Source organism: Amblyomma maculatum, chromosome 9 (assembly GCF_055883805.1).
Source record: "Amblyomma maculatum isolate TAMU_Amacu chromosome 9, ASM5588380v1, whole genome shotgun sequence".
NCBI lineage: Eukaryota > Metazoa > Arthropoda > Arachnida > Ixodida > Ixodidae > Amblyomma > Amblyomma maculatum.
The window spans coordinates 121,696,617-121,710,023 of NC_139352.1; the positions used below are offsets into that span (position 1 = coordinate 121,696,617).

General features: G+C 47.0%; 1 long non-coding RNA gene across 3 annotated transcripts; it reads left to right on the plus strand.

Moving 5' to 3' along the window:
- The first annotated feature begins 1,018 nt into the window (after positions 1–1,018).
- On the plus strand, positions 1,019–7,993 carry LOC146180278 (uncharacterized). 3 transcript variants are annotated; one of them, XR_014700809.1, is made up of 4 exons: positions 1,019–1,158; positions 2,544–2,669; positions 3,147–3,305; positions 7,180–7,993. It is a non-coding gene; the product is annotated as an uncharacterized LOC146180278 (long non-coding RNA). The 3 variants fall into 3 exon arrangements; XR_014700807.1 differs by having other exon boundaries at positions 3,225–3,305; positions 7,180–7,992; XR_014700808.1 differs by lacking the exon at positions 3,147–3,305 and having other exon boundaries at positions 7,180–7,983.
- Positions 7,994–13,407: the final 5,414 nt, after the last annotated feature.

Consider the following 13,407-nt stretch of genomic DNA (forward strand, 5'->3'; position numbering starts at 1 on the left):
GTTGTGACCTCGGAAGACGGGTGGATGCGAACAGAAATCAGCTGCGATCGATCGAATTTCTGTCGTGCCAATTGTGTGTGTGCCACAAGACAGCCAATTGCGCAGCGACTATGCGACATCAAAGTGTCGCCCACGGAGCACATAGAATGTCTGAGAGCGCAATGAGGTACAAACATACGTGCGTCAGCTAGTGCTTTTGGACAGAAGTAAGTTCGTGGAAACCAATCAAGCTCGTGGCAACTGCTTACAACGTTAATTCTCTCGTACCCAGGCGCATGAATGGCACCTTCGCATAACGATCGTGCGCAGTCGCACGTATTTGGTCAATTAGTGTAAATAGATCAAGTGTGAATAGACCTTGCGACTAGATGAGGTCGCGCGGCAGAGGAGAGGAGTTCGCCACTATACGCGATGTTCACACTTGCGACTGTCGCCTCCTCGTTCTGTTCTGGTTCCCCAGACGGCCACTGACGTCCGACGGACAACCGAACTCGGCCTCAACTCGGCGGCCGATTTCGGACGTCCGCTGGAATTCCGGCGTACGTACGAAAGCGGATGGTCGAATCCGTTCGCCCAGCGGACAGCCGCCGTACGTCCGCCACTGGATTTGCTTTTACACAGCTATGATATAGTTTGTAGTCGTCGTGCTCGTCTGAACTGCGTATAAATGAGTAATGCCGTCAAGTCTGCATTATATGATGCCAGAGCGAATCGATGCGACAGAAAGCGTTTCCATTAAACAGTTTTTTTATTTTCCGCATGTTTAATCGTTGAATTCTTCCATCAAAAATTTTTGATTAAAAGTTAAATGACCATTAAACATTTTTCTGTCATGATGCTTCGGTGAAATTTTAATCAGTGGCTGAATAGACGCAGCAAGCTCAAAACATAGAGTTTCTTACTCTTAGTTAGTTAGTGTAAGGAACTCTATGGCTCAAAAAGAACGAAACCGAACCCATTCTCAAAAAAATCTGAAATGAGCCAATCCAATCCACCTGACAAGTTGAAGTTTAGTCATGGAAGATGGCTTCGCTTCACGTTGCCGTGTTCTGCATTTTCTGCGCAGTTACAAATACCTACGGCTGTAATGCACTGCTAGCATTGTTTTTGCTGTGGCTTGGTGCGGCTGGCACACTTTGTTTACCCGCCGATTCCAAAGTAAGTATTTCACCGAACTTTTGTTTCTTTAGTGGAACTTTTCGATGCACCGATAGAGGTGAGCTTTTGGGTAAGAAAACAGCTCTGTACAGCAGCCGAACGGTCGAGTGTTTTAGGCGAGACTGACAGGATGGCTCCGCGCCGACTAACTAAAGTGCAGCCTCAAGTCTGAGGGCCATCTTTCTCGGCATTACTGGACGCTGCGCCAGTAAGCCGCGCAACTTCTCTGTCTCTGATAAAGGAGTGCCTGCCCGAGCTTTAAAGGAGTTGTGCTGAGTTGTAAAAACTATACGAGAAAACTTTTGCACTCCTCGAGCCTATCGTGCGACATGCCTACACTTGTGAAAACGTCGCGAGTTTTCTTTCTTTCTTTTTTTTTTTTTTTTTTTTTTTTTTTTTTTTTTTTTTTTTAATGGACAGTCGCTGATCTTTCTCTCTCGAGCTTTACGGCAACTACAGTTTCTAGAAGGAACGGCTGTAGCTACTAAATAACTAAAGGTTTAGTACTCTCCTTCAGCTTTGACAAACCAGGACAGCACCTTGCGCATGTTGGTTATGCATGTGGGACCGAACCGCGCAGAACAACCGGACAAGAAGATGCGAGAAAAAAAAAAAAAAAAAGTCAGCACTTGTCTTTCTTGACCCGTTGTTCTGCGCTGTTCTGGCACGAATTTGACATACCGCCGCCGCGATACAGTTGGGCTGTGAGCTCTGGTGCCTGCAACGCCTTCTTTTATGCAAAACAGGCATACTGGGAGGCCATGCAAGCCGCGGGCTCAAGAAAAAAAAAAAAAAAAAAAGAGTTGAGCAAAAGTGAGATGAAAACAAAATTGTTGTTGCTTTGTCCTTACAGATATTCAAAGGCTCCTCAGAACTTCACTGCATTATTGACAGCGAGATAATGCCAAAGCTACACTAGAGCCATGCAGCACCTTATAGTGCATGATACTGAGCTTATGTCTCGCACTGAAAGCTCTTACCATGTTCTTAGATTATCAAATTAAAGTAGCTTTAAACCCATGCTTGTTAATGCAGTGATAGCCATAAATTGAATCTAGGGCATCATGCTCACATACAAGGCTTCTGATAACCGCTGGTCACATGATGTGGGCTATAGCAGAAACCTGTACCTGGTCATCTTACAAGCATTTGTGCAATTGATGCTTTTAATGTGTTGTAAAAGTTTTTGTGTTCTGTTTCTGTATGGGAATGCTTTCCTTATTGAAGGCTAACATTTGGCTTGCTACAGCAAAACCTCTACCTAGTCATCCTAAAAACAGCACCGCAGTTGGTGCTTTTAGTGTGTTGTAAAAGTATTTGTGTTCTGCTTCTGTATGGCAATGCTTTTCTCGAAGACTAGCATGAGGCTTCCAAAAATTTTTCAGATGCCATTTGCTGTAGCCGATTTCGTAGGCCAACAGGAAGCAGCACTTTGAACATGGAAAACTGTCATCCACTGGGGAAAAACAGCAACATCCCTTTGCATTCTCATTTCTTTGGTATGGCTAAAAGTGAGTATAGTATTATTATCTATATTATTAATATTGAATCATGATTGTCAGTGTTGTTTGAGCATGATGATTTTAAACACACAAGACATCCCTTCGACATTAAGGTTTTAGCTTGTTTACATGTTGGATGTAGAACTGGTTTCAACAAACTTTATGCAGCAAATTCTTTTTACATTGTCCACCATGTTACTTTTTGTCATTGTTCATTGAAGTAAATAACCAGTATTTTACGTCTACACAGTCGTCCACTCTTAGCTTGAATGGGAATGTGTGGCATGTAGTTTGCAAAATAGCAATGCATCCGTCACAGCCATGCATCAAGGCTAAGTGGCTTGTGCGTAGAGGGACCAGCCGCTCCAGCTTCACGTCATCTGCCTCTTTGCTCCGGTGTGCAGACGTGCATTGAGGCAAAGTGGTTTATGTGTAGAGAAACCAGGAGCTTCTTTGTCACATCTGGCTGTTTGTTACGGTGTGCAGATGCGTATCGAGGCAAAATGGCTGATGTGTAGAGGGACCAGGAGCTGTTGCTTAACGTCCTTCGCCTCTTTACTACAGTGCACAGCCGTGCATTGATGCTAAGTGGCTTGTGCATGGAGGGCCCAGGAGCTGCAGCTTCACGTCTGCCTCTTCGCGCAGGTGCGTATTGAGACAAAATGGCTTATGCATAGAGGGACCAGGAGCTGCTGTGTGGCGTAGTCTGTATATTTGCTATGGTGCGTATCGAAGTACAATGGGGGGGCTCATGTGCAAAGGTACCATGAGCTGCTGCGTCATGTCGTCTGCCTCTTTACTATGGTGCGCAGGCATGCATCAAGGCAAAGTGGCTTATGCATAGAAGGACCAGGAGCTGTTGCTTCACATCTGCTATGATGTGCAGCTGCGTTTTGTGGGTGGTGGTGGAAAACATTGCCATCAGATACAAATACAGGAGGTTACTCTCTAGCCGACCCTGAGGGGGCCTGTCCTGACAAAAACAAGGGGTTCCTAGTTTGGGACCCCAGTGGTGGTAGAGGGACTAGAGGCTGGTACTTCACGCTGTCTGCCTCTTCGCTACGGTGTGCAGCTGCGATGGATGCAGTGGCATCTCAAAAAGTGCATGCCACGCACTCGCATGTTCAGCCTGAGTGGACGACTGTGTACCTGCTATATCTTTGTTATTCATAGAATAAACCTAGGCCAAGTTGGATAAATTATAGCTCACCTCATATGTGGTCAGCAAAGAAAAGCCACTCCAGAAAATCTGATGCATTTACTGTCATAGGATTCTTATTCATATACATGCTGCTGACAAGTCAGATTCTTCACCCTCAGAAATGCCAGAAAAATAACCAAGGGTGCGTCTGCAATAGTCTAGCTTGCTCTTTCTCTGCAGACTTGAGTCAGATGTGTGTGTTCCATTGCTGTGGGTGGGACAGGTGTGAATCTTTGATTTTAAGCTTACAACAAGTATGTTATTGTAGTTTAAAGGCAAAACGGTACTAATAATCGCAGCCCCCCGTGGCCGTTATCCCCTTTTAATAGTGTTGCTAGACACTGAATTATTAGTTTACTCTGCACTGTTTCTGTCTAGTTAATGTGCGGAGATGTACATATATTTATATGACTTGGAGTTGTCGACTTTGCACTTAGAAACATTGTAGCGTTTTCTGATGTGCTGCTTTCATTTATTTAATGATTTCTGTAAGGGATCGGTGGGTATGCTAGGCACCATTATTAGTCTGCTCTTTTTGGGTCACCTGTTCAATGCCCAGCTGCGGCCGTCTCCCACTTGCCTTCGGACAGGAGGCGGAGAGACTCGCACAGAGAGGCAGCTACAGCAGCTACAATGCTTAACGGAAACGTAGGCAGAGAAGGAAAGAAGTCCCCTCTTCCGAGGACTTTCCTGTCGCACTCGAAGACGCGGGGACAGGCAGTTCTCGTTGCTGTGTCATGTAGGGGGCTCACGAACAGTATACAACTAAGGGGTCCTTAGTACGCTGACTGGACCCATCACCCGGAGGCAGCACAGCTTTGAAACGAGCACCTCTTTTGGAAGAACTGCTTATCGTTCAAAGAAAACACACTGTCAGGTTGAAGGGTGTAAGGCCCTCTTCCTTGTTGGGGAGCCCATAAATGTGACAATTATTCAGTGCAGGCGCGCTGAGTAGGGTCTCGTTGAGGATTCCAACCCTGGATGTCAACAATGGTGGGAGATGGCGGCGTTGAAAAAGGGCAAGTGTGTAACAGTGACGGTATGATGCGGAGCGGGAGGATGTGGGTTAGCTCTTCTGATGTGGTCCGCAATGGTGCTGACTCGGACGCCAATAATTGCAATAATTGCCCTGTAAAAGGAGCCGCCAAGGATGCAAGCTTTGGGCAATGGTTGCGCACGTGGGACACCGTTTTGATGGGTTCTAATTTTTTTTTTATTTTTTTTTCCTAGGGGAGAGAGTTTGGCATGTGACCTAGTGAGCCAATCATTTCGAGGTCCATTCTCTAAATTCCGTTTGTTGTGAACCGAATTTGTTGTCCCTTTTGCATTGCTTGTATTAGGGAGAGGGTGAAGAACTTATGAAAGTGGAAAGACATGCCAAAATGTTTGTTAGCCAGTCATGTGTGAGTTCGTTGTCATTGGGGATGAGAAATGTGGGCAGAGTCCCGAAGTTAATGAAACGGCCCTGCGGCCTGGAGAACTCGTTCTGAGCTAGATTTTGATCTCTTTCCTCTTCGGCATAGATCATGGCCATTGTTTCACCTGTTGTAAATACGTACATTCATGTATAAAATTTTCAGTTCATCTTCCTCTCCGTGTGCAAGTTATGGCCAGATGCAGTAAATTCACTATTTTCATTTCTATATAACGTGCCTTTCTGAAGATGGTGAGCTCTTTTGTCCAATCCTGTAAGAAAGCAGCGAAGCGCTCCCAAATCTTCCACAAAACTGTGTGATATCTTTAATACAACTGCGGCTTGGTGTCACTCAAAACATGTAGTTGAGGTAGATTTCTTCCCCCCCCCCCCTTTTTGTTCGTTCAAATGAGGACCAGCGGACAGTAACTCTTGCTTTTGTAATGCCCTAGGCCCCGCCTTAAGGCAGTACTCCAATGTCAATACCATTTTTATAGCTATGGCTGTCCAACAGCACTGTCTTTTATACACTTCTTTTACTAATCTCTTACCCAAGTGGTGGCTTATACTGCGGGGGCGAAAGTCTCTGGACAGTATGTCTAGATTTTGGACTAGAATCGCGATATAAACGAATTGTGACCTTATTTCTCTTGCACACATGAAAGAACTAACGTTCAACTTTCACATCGACAAGTATGGTCCGAGTTTCCTGGTCGATGTGAAAGTTATGTGCTTTGATTGCAGTTTGTGTAGTCCACACACTTGTCCCCGATATTACATAGGGGCAAATTAGGCGCCTTTACAAGGGCAGTTTCTTTGGCGCCCACTACCTTCCCCATAAAAAAGCTACAGAGTTTCTTGTGAACAGCTGGCTGCATTTATAAATACCATTACTTTTTTTGTAATTTGTTGTGCGTAGTTAAATCCATGACATACATGCACAGCTGGTTGCCAGAATTATGCAACCATATTTCAGTAACTAACATCCATGCTGCATGCTGCCGGTAATACATCAAGAGCTTGTGGTTGTCAGCTTTTTGTGTTTTGTGTAACTATAAGCCTTGCTATTGTAATGTCACATATAGCGCTGTGGGTAAACAAATAACTTTGCTTTTAAGTCTTGTAGAAGCATGAACACTGCGCAATCACTGCGGCGGGCTATGCTTCCACATTGGGCTTTAGCCACATGTCAAATGTCTATCTTTATTCTGCTGCAGCAGCTTGCATGTTATCAGATAAGTTACTTCGTCGCAGCTGCTCTAAGGAGACGCTTTCTAGATGCTTGTAGCCTAGATGTTGATGTCGATATACCCCCGACACGCCCAGGGAATGTCTTCGGTAGAGGGTACATGGAAACCAGCGAAATGTGCAGTTAACAGAACAAAAAGGTAACAATTTTAAATGATGTTATTATTGATCACTTCTTTTCAGAGCAGGAACAATGAATCTGCCTGTTAAACCGCTCAAAATGCAGGTTTCTGCCGCCAATGCGTACCTGTGTAATACTGCAATGCTCTGGCTGTGCTTTATGTTCATATACAGCATCCTTTATGCTTAGTTTCTCTGCATGTGCACTCCATGTCTTGGACATTGCTGAGGACGCATAGCAGCAAGCATAACATGCCATGTTTGGTCAGAGTGGCATGTTCAAAAAGACGACATAAAACATTAAAATACTGAATGCCAGGTTCTGGTCAAACTACGTTTGTATCTTTTGTTATTCTGCATGGGTTTTGCTGCAGTTATATGACCTTTCTATATAGTATGTGACAGTTCTGAATGGAGATGCATGCGTACAGTGCCATCTGGAAAAAGCAATTGAGAGAAACTGGCAGTTGCCCTTGGAGATGTGTAATCAAAGTTCATCACAGATAACTTGAATTTCATTTTCCCTTCTATTGCAGGAGGAGCCCAGCCTGCTCTTTCCATCTTAGGCCTGAAAGACCAGCAACAGCTGATCGAGCAAATGCACAGGATAGTAACTGCTCCTGGAATCCCGGCCTGCGGAGGCCGCCCACAGAGAACTCGATCATCTCCTCGCTAATTCCGAAATATTAGGTTTCAATAAATACCTTTTCCTCCACCACCTCCCCAAGGGAAGAGCTGTCACGGCCAAGGATAATTAAAAAAAAATTATTCAGGTAGATTCTTAATACTCCAGTTGGCCTGCATTTTACCATGCCATTCCTTAACATCGATATTTTTTTAGTGTAGACTATTTATGCATGCAGTTTTTGCAATAAAGCAAAAAAAAATGCTTTACAACCTCGCATGCTGGTATGCCTATGCACTTAGCATGTTTTCAGGAATGGTGCATTTGTGTAAAGCTCAGCTAGCATATGTGCCTCTTTGATGGAAGTTTTAATTGCACACTACTGTTCAGTGCTTTGTGTGTGAAAGCAGAAAACAGGAAACGAACCTGTTGCATATTGTCTGCTTTACTCTCACGACAAAGGCATTGAGCACTAGTATGTGACTGAAATTTCCATGGCACATGCTTGCTGAGCTTTACACGAATGTTATTGGCAAGTTTTTACACCAATAGCGGGCCCTGCAAGCATGTTCCGGGAAACGTCCGAATGTCCGCCTCCGGCTGCCCGTCGGACGTCCGTGGGACGCGATCCGGATCCACGAACGATAGTCCGACGGACGTCCGCTGTACGTATATCGAACATAACCGGACTTCCGTCGGATGTCCGAAAACGGACGTCCGTCGGACGTCTATGGCCGTCTGGGTCCGAACCAGTTTTTTCTTTTTTTTTCCCCCGAAGAGTTTGCCACAAGGCATAAGTTGAGAAAGGGGGAATGGGAGTAGGAGAGCTGCTGGGCGATGACATTGCGACTAGCAGCGGTCGCGCGACCGTTTTGGTCGAAAAGCGACAGTCGCAAATGGTCGAAAAGCGACTGCCGCGGGCCGATCGGGCACTGCTCGAATTTTCAGTCGCGCGACTACTAGTCGCAAACCATTTCACCAATCAGCGTACTCGATCGAGCACCTTCTCAATGCAATTAAAGAATACCCCTACCTTTTCAACAAACGGCACCCGGAATTCAAAGGCAGGGAGCAGGATATGGCCTGGGAGGAGTTTGAGAAATGGGTTTTCACGCCGGGGTGGTGCAGTGGTAAGACGCCCGACTACTGTGCCGGAGTTCCCGGGTTCGAACCCGACCACGGCGGCTGCGTTTCGATGGAGGCGAAACGAAGTGGCGTCCGTGTGCTGTGCGATGTCAGCGCACGTTAAAGATCCCCGGTGGTCGAAATTACTCCGTAGCCCTCCACTACGGCTCTCCTTTCTCTCTATATCCACTTTCACTCCCACCTACATCCCTTCCCTTACGGCGCGGTTCAGGTGTCCACAGAGCAAGTGTGACAGATACTGCGCCTTTCCCTTCCTATGAACCAACCAACCATCACGCAGGCGCAACATTTTACATTGACACGTCGGCGTTCTCCTGGAAACACGAGAGCGCGGCATCCGCACGGGCTCGCCTAAAAAAGCTGAAGTGTCTGGCAAGCGGCTGTATACCGACGTTCGCTGCACTCCCAACTCGTTCGGAACCAGAACAGAACGAGGAGGCGACAGTCGCAAGTGTGAACATCGGTAGTGGCGAGCTCCTCTCCTCTGTCGCGCGACTCTAGTCGCAAGTGTGAATAGACCGCACCGCGGCAGCACTTTTCAGAACTAGTGCAACCAGTGTAAAGGTCTAAAGGGTGTTGCACAATTAGACGCGCGCTGTAGAATGCTTCTCCCAGCTAAACCGCGGAATCCTTGCAGTTCAGATTTCGCACAGAAATCACATTTTGTCGCTAGCATTTTTTAATACTAAATTTGTTTGTGGTACTTGCCTGATTCGATCAGAAGAAGTAAAATATTCCCATCGCCTGCGGCGGCGGCGACGCCAGACGAACCGCTGCCCCAGCGATGGGACTGGTGGCGCTACCTCATGCTGCTAACAACAACTCTGTAGCAGGAAAAGAGGGGGCGAGCGTTTCTGGCAGAAGGTTTGAGTTGTTGTAAGCATTATTTGCCGGCAGAGATGGAGAAGCGCTATACAAGCAGTAAAAACAAGGCCTGGGGCCGATTGTGGCACCGATCATCAGCTTCTTGTTGCCAAAATTAAGCTTCGATTGAGGAAAACGCAGAAAACTAGAAGGCCTTTCAGGTATGATCTGGATCAGATTCCATTAGAATATGCTGTGGAAGTGAGGAATCGATTTCAAGAATTAATCTAGAAGACAAAGAGCCCGAAGAGATGTGGACTGATGTTCGTGATATAATACAAGAAGTTGCTACTAAGGTAGTTCCAAAGCAAAAGAAATGCAAAAAAGCAAATTGGTTATATGAAGAGGCTTTGCAAATAGCTGAGGAAAGGAGGATGGCAAAAGGTATGGGGGAAAGAGAAAGATACAAGGTTCTCAATGCGGATTTTCAGAAAATAGCAAGGAGAGATAAGAATGCCTTCCTGAACATACAGTGTCAAGCAGTTGAGGACAACAGCCAATTAAGAAACACAAGAGCTCTGTATAAGACAATCAAAGATATCAAAGGAAGCTTCTGTGCTAAGCTGGGCGTGATAAAGGACAAACGAGGCAAGGACCTCACTGAAGCCTCAGAGATAAAGAAGAGGTGGCAGGAATACACAGAAGAACTGTACAAGAAGGACCCGGATGTGCAATCCCAACATAGGACGGTTGTGATTACTGATCTCGAGCCGGGCATCCTGAAGAGTGAAGTTGAATGGGCCTTAGCCAGCCTTGCTAAGAACAAAGCAAGCGGAATTGATGGTATTCCAGCTGAGTTGCTTCAAAACCTCAACCACGACGCTGTTAACACACTGCATACATTATGTCAAAAGATTTGGACAACCCTGCAGTGGCCACAGGATTGGAGGAGGTCAGTTTACATCCCCATTCCAAAGAAAGGCAGTGCCAAAGATTGTTCCAACTACCGCACTATCGCGCTTATTTCGCATGCTAGCAAGGTGATGTTAAAAATCCTGCAAGGTAGGCTGCAGCAGTATGTGGATCGGGAGCTTCCGGACGTGCAAGCTGGGTTTCGCAAGGGCAGAGGAACTAGAGACCAAATTGCCAACCTTCGCTGGATCATGGAAAAAGCAAGAGAGTTCCAGAAACCCATTTACTTCTGCTTTATTGATTATGCGAAAGCGTTTGACTGCGTAGATCACAGCAGATTGTGGCAAGCTCTCCGAGAGATGGGAGTTCCAATTCACCTCATCTGTCTCCTCAGGAACCTTTATGAAGGGCAAGAGGCCACAGTCAGAACTGGGCATGGTCTTACTGATTGGTTTCCGATTGAGAAAGGGGTGAGGCAAGGCTGCATACTGTCGCCCTGCCTATTTAACCTATATGCAGAGTGCATCATGAGGAAGGCCGGTCTGGACGAGTCTTCAGCTGGAGTGAAGATTGCTGGAAAACGTATCAACAACCTTAGATATGCGGATGATACCACTTTAATGGCAGAAAGTGAAGTGGAACTCGAGACTTCTGATGCGCGTACAAAAAGAGAGTGAGAAGTTTGGGCTTAAACTGAACATTAAAAAGACGAAGATCATGGCGTCTTGCCCTATCAAGTCCTGGAGCATCAATGGACAAGAAGTGGAAGCTGTGACAGATTTTCTGTTCTTGGGCGCCAAGATTACCTCGGAAGGAGACTGCAGCCATGAAATTAGGAGACGCCTGCTTCTGGGAAAGAGAGCAATGGTTAGCCTTGACCGCCTAGTAAAGAGCAGAGACATTAGTCTGCCAACCAAGATCCGTATAACCCGTGCTATGGTCTTTCCAGTTGTGATGTATGGATGCGAGAGTTGGACTGTGAAAAAGGCTGACCGCCGAAGAATTGACGCGTTTGAATTGTGGTGCTGGCGAAGACTCTTAAGAGTTCCTTGGACTGCCAGAAGATCAAATCAGTCGATATTGTCGACCATAAACCCTGACTGCTCATTGGAGGGTCAAATTCTAAAGTTAAAGCTCAGCTACTTTGGTCATCTGATGAGAAGAGAGGAGTCGCTGGAGAAAGATTTGATGTTGGGAAAGGTTGAGGGTCGCCGGAGAAGGGGTAGGCAGCGAACGCGATGGTTAGATGGCATTCTCGAGGCATTGCAGATGAAGCTATGTGATGTTAAGAAGATAGTGAGAGACCGGAAAGCGTGGCGTGACATGGTCCATAGGGTCACGAAGAGTCGGACACGACTGAACGCCTGAACTGAACTGAAGCAGCATGAGGTGGCGCCACCAGTCCCATCACTGGGGCAGCGGTTCGTCTGGCGTCGCCGCCGCCGCAGGCGATGGGAATATTTTACTTCTTCTGATCGAATCAGGCAGGTACCACAAACAAATTTAGTATTAAAAAATACTAGCGACAAAATGCGATTTCTGTGCGAAATCTGAACTGCAAGGATTCCGCGGTTTAGCTGGGAGAAGCATTCTACAGCGCGCGTCTAATTGTGCAACACCTTGAGGACGCGCGACTACTAGTCGCGCGACCAGAGGAGAGGAGCTCGCCATTACCGATGTTCACACTTGCGACAGTCGCCTTCTGATTCCGAACGAGTTGGGAGTAGGAGAGCTGCTGGGCGATGACAGCGAACGTCGGTAGCAGCCGCTTGCCAGACGCTTCAGCTTTTTCAGGCGAGCCGGTGCGCATGCCGCACTCTCGTGTTTCCAGGAGAACGCCGACGATGAATAGACGGTGTCAATCACCGTGGTGTCAATATAAAATGTTGCGCCTGCGTTAAAAACCCATTTCTCAAAAGTTCATGGTACAATTACCGGATTATCTGAATATCTTTCCAATCTCCGCCCAGGCCATATATTCCTTCTCCCTGCCTTTGAATTCCGGGTGCCGTTTGTTGAAAAGGAAGGGGTATGTTTAATTGCATTGAGAATTAAGGTGCTCGATCGAGTACTCCGGGACCTCGCTGATTGGTGAAATGGTTTGCGACTAGTAGTCGCGCGACTGAAAATTCGAGCAGTGCCCGATCGGCCCGCGGCAGTCGCTTTTCGACCGATGCGACCATTTGCGACTGTCGCTTTTCGACCAAAACGGTCGCGCGACCGCTGCTTCACACTTGCGACTAGATGAAGTCGCGCGACTGGTAGTCGCGCGACCAGAGGAGAGGAGCTATGTTCACACTTGCGACTGTCGCCTTCTCGAAAAACGAGTTGGGAGTAGGAAAGCTGCAGCGCGATGACAGCGAACGTCGGTAGCAGCCGCTTGCCAGACACTTCAGCTTTTTCAGACGATAACGCCAACGACGAATAGACGGTGTCAATATAAAATGTTGCGCCTGCGTGAAAAACCCATTTCTCTAAAGTTCATAGTGCTTACCGGATAGTACGAATATCTTTCCAATCTCCTCCCAGGCCATATCCTTCTCCCTGCATGCCTTTGAATTCCGGATGCCGTTTGTTGAAAAGGTAGGGGTATCCTTTAATTGCATTGAGAAGGTGCTCGATCTAGTACTCCGGGACCTCGCTGATTGGAGAAATGGTTTGCGACTAGTAGTCGCGCGACTGAAAATTCGAGCAGTGCCCGATCGGCCCGCGGCAGTCGCTTTTCGACCGATGCGACCATTTGCGACTGTCGCTTTTCGACCAAAACGGTCGCGCGACCGCTGCTAGTCGCAAGTGTGAACGGGCCAGGTCTATTCACACTTGCGACTAGATGAGGTCGCGCGTCTACCAGTCACGCGACCAGAGGAGAGGAGCTCGCCACTACCGATGTTCACACTTGCGACTGTCGCCTTCTCGTTCGTCAGGCACAGTTGGGGCGAACGTCGGTAGCGGCCGCTTGCCAGACACTTCAGCTTTTTCAGGCGAGCCCGTGCGCATGCCGCGCTCTCGTGTTTCCAGGAGAACGCCAACGACGAATAGACTGTGTCAATCACCGTGGTGTCAATAAAAAATGTTGTGCCTGCGTGAAAAACCTATTTCTCAAACGTTCATGGTACCTACCGGTTAGTCCGAATATCTTTCCAATCTCCTCCAAGGCCATTATCTTCCCTGCCTTTGAATTCCGGGTGCAGTTTGTTGAAAAGGTAGGGGTATTCTTTAATTGCATTGAGAAGGTGCCCGATCGAGTACTCCGGGACCTCGCTGATTGGTGAAATGG